Here is a 3,470-nt window from a genome sequence, read left to right on the forward strand (position 1 = left end):
CGCTGAATCAACGCCAGCGATTATTCCTCCCACAGCCCGGAGTCGCCCAACCTGTTCGGCTCCCGGAGCGCTGGCGGAGGCCGGGCGCTCGCACGGCGGCTCAAGCCCGGGCCTGCAGCGGCCGCGTGGCCCCGCAGCACAGCCGCGATGTCCCGGCCCGCCGAGGGCCCAGGGCAGCCCTGGCAGCGGGGGCTGGCACGGGCCTGCCGGGGAGCAGCGTGTGCCAGACCCGATCCTGCCCCCGGTGCTCCGGGCAGGCAGCGACCGCTCCAGCCTCCCGTTCCTAGGGATGCTCACCTCGACAGCGCCCGCCGTGTGGGACACGGGGACCTGGACAGCGTTAGCAGGGCCGGGCTGGCCCTCTTTATGCCTTCTGGTGCCATCACCTGGGCTCCAGCAGCTCCCAGTGTTCCCAGTTCCAGGCTGGTCGGCAACGGGCTGGTGCTGGGGCAAGGGGCCAGAACTGGGTGCTGAGCATGGCCAGCACCTGCCACTGCTCCCTGCGGGAAGGGTCCGTGTGCTGCAGTGAGAGCAGTGCGACCTGAGCCCAGCAACAGCCACGAGGGCTCTGAGGGGCCCCTTCCCGCCCAGCGAGGCACTGGTTTTGGCAAGGGAGGCCAGGGACCATCTCACAGTACCTGTAATTTGCATTCCCTTTATCAGCTGAATTCCTATCTCAGGGCTGCCTGCTCGCACATACTGATGGATTGCCTAAGGAGAGCAGGAGAGGCGGTTAAGGTCCGAAATTTTTTTCCTTACAAACCCTGCTGAGTTTCAGTCCTGTCTTTTCAACATACAAGTACTACAAATATTAGAGGACAAGACTGTAAATTTGAAGATGTCTCAGATAATGCCATCAGGCTGTAGCCGTCCCTGCCCTCCTCTCAGGATTCTTCAGAAGTACAGTGTGGAAAGGGTTAATGTGTTTTTTCAAAAGTTCTCCCCCCCAGATCATGATTATGTCAAAACAAAATATTTCTTTATTTCTTTAATATAATGGCCATTTGGCTAAATTAAAACGTTGACAAAGATCTTCAGGGTAATGCCAGGAACCAATGACCTCACTGCTTCATCTCAAGTTTGCTTTGGTGCTTCTTTGTAGTCTGTCCTATGGTGATGTGTGCTGGGCTGGTGGGGCGCTCGCTGGTTAATGAGTGATGCTGCAAACAGCATCAGCTCATCTGCCAGTGGTTCTAAACGTGATGCATGACATAAACTTTACTGAAAACAAAGGTGGTGAAGGTTGTTTTTCTTTTTTACATATTCTTCCCTATTTATGCTCTGTGATTAGCACTCAGTTTGTATTTTCATCTGATTAGATTAGAAAGGAAACAGAATTATGGAGCACCCTGCAGTGGGGGAGTGCTGAAAACGAAGCCCAGACAGTTCTCTGCACGCCGACTTCTGCTCATCTCCCACCGAATCTGTTTGGTGATTGCTCCTTCGGTTTTCCTGGTCTTTGAGGGCCAGGCTGCGTTAGGTGCACTCTCAGAGCAACGGGTGGGACTGAGACTCTGCTGGGGGGACGCACATGCACAGTGCAACGCACAGTTCCCGCTGAATTCCCAAGGGAAACCACTGGCCACAGCTGGAGTGCCTGGTCACCTCGCAGGCATCTCAGGAAGGGCCAGGCTGGAGAATCCAGCGGTGCTGAGCACACTCGGGGGGCCCAGGGGATCGGGGGGATGGGGCTCCCTGAGGGTCTTCAATGACATGGGTGGTTGCAGGAAGCCCCCTGAGCTCTCCAGCTCCTGGGAATGCCTGAGTCTGGCCACACAGGGATTGCCCAGGCAGAGACACGGGCTTTTCCAACCGGCAGCTTCTGAACTGCCGGAACAGCTGAGCGAGGCTCCCATCTGGGCTGCAGTCTCTGGTTCTGTGGCGATACAAAAGCTGTCTGTGCTAAGACTTGCATTTATATAACATGTTAAATCTTCAAAGCACTTCCCAAAAGCTAAGTCATCTGTGGAATGCCCCTCAGACTAAGCATCCCCCACATCCCCCACTCGTTCCAGACCAGCAACGAGGCCACACAGCGTATCAATGTCCAGTTTGGGATCAGGATGTGAGGCTTTCCTGGTTTTCCACTTCACACTCAGACCATTCCATCGAACTTTATTATCTGTCACCGCCTCTCTCTTCCAACATGACTCGTAATTGGGGTTAAAAAATAAAGGCAGAGCTGGAAAGCTGCTCACCCTTCCCTTTCATTTTAGCAGTCTCTGGTGCCGATGCTGTAATTAACTCAGGGCTGGATGCAGCAGGATGCCTGGTCTGGAGGACGCTGCTCTGGGGCCGCAGGCGGTGCCGCCACAGAGGGCTCTGCCTGGGCATGGCCCCACTGATCCACAGGAGCCCTCTGCAGCTTCCCAGGGGATGGGTGCCTGGTGCTGAGGGGATGGAACCACTGAAATATGTATTGCAAGACTGGGTTACTCAAAGAGGTTTAACATGGAGCTGGAAATTGAGAGCAATGTGCCCCCCTTTGCTCCCACACCACGTGGTTGCACACGTCTCCCCCAGGAGTTGCCTCTTTTGGCTTCCCCCAACTCCAACACTGACTCAGAAAAGAGCTCCAATGGATCCCAAAGCAACGTGCAAACATGTTTTGTCCTCATCATCCCACAGGAGCTGCAGGGGCACTGGGCTGTGGTTCAGTGACCTCTGCAGCACTGCTGCAGCCAGGGCTGTGTGTGCCATGAGAGGGCACGGCACGGCAGCACTTCCAGGGGGTTTAAAAAGCCTCAGCCACTCTGCACCATGCAAGTGGATGCCACATGCCTCCTTCCCGGGGGAAGAGGGACCTTTCAGACTGTTTTTAGCTCCTGAAGGGCAGGAAGAGGGGGTGCCTCTTACAAGCTGCTACAGATTATAGATCTGAGCTGGCAGCTCATCCTCCTACCCACCCACAAACACGGCGCCCAGTGCTGCTGCTGAAAGGGGCGAATGGCAGGACCTGCCTGTGCCTCCGGACCCCAAGGGCCAGGATGGGAGTGCTCCTCCTGGCACGGGATCGCTGGTCCTGCGGGCAGTGTCCGTCGGCCGTGGCGAGCGGCTGCGGCTGCGGGCTCTGAGCACACGGCGGTGCCGATGGCAGAACCCAGCACATTTAGTAAATAAGTTGTGTTTGCTTGAAGACATAATTAGGCCAGCGTGACTCTGCAGGGATGCGCAGAGTGTGGGGACCTGCAGCCAGCAGAGAAAGAGCCTCTCTAAAATTTTCTACCTCTCAAACCAATGCCTGGTGTCTTCTGCTGGGCACCACCTCCCTGCTCCCAAAGCCCTCTGGGCAGCCCCCAAGGGGCACGCAGAGGGACAGACCCTCTGCGAGCTGCGTGTTTCAGCCTTTCCTTTCCTTTTTTCCCCTTCATGAGGTACATACACATCAGCTGGAGGATGGAAGCCGAACACTGAGACCCCATCTACACCTCATAAGAGGAGGGATTAGGGGAGCTGTTTATTAAGCTCAC

Source organism: Corvus hawaiiensis, chromosome 15, assembly GCF_020740725.1.
Source record: "Corvus hawaiiensis isolate bCorHaw1 chromosome 15, bCorHaw1.pri.cur, whole genome shotgun sequence".
Taxonomy (NCBI): Eukaryota; Metazoa; Chordata; class Aves; order Passeriformes; family Corvidae; genus Corvus; species Corvus hawaiiensis.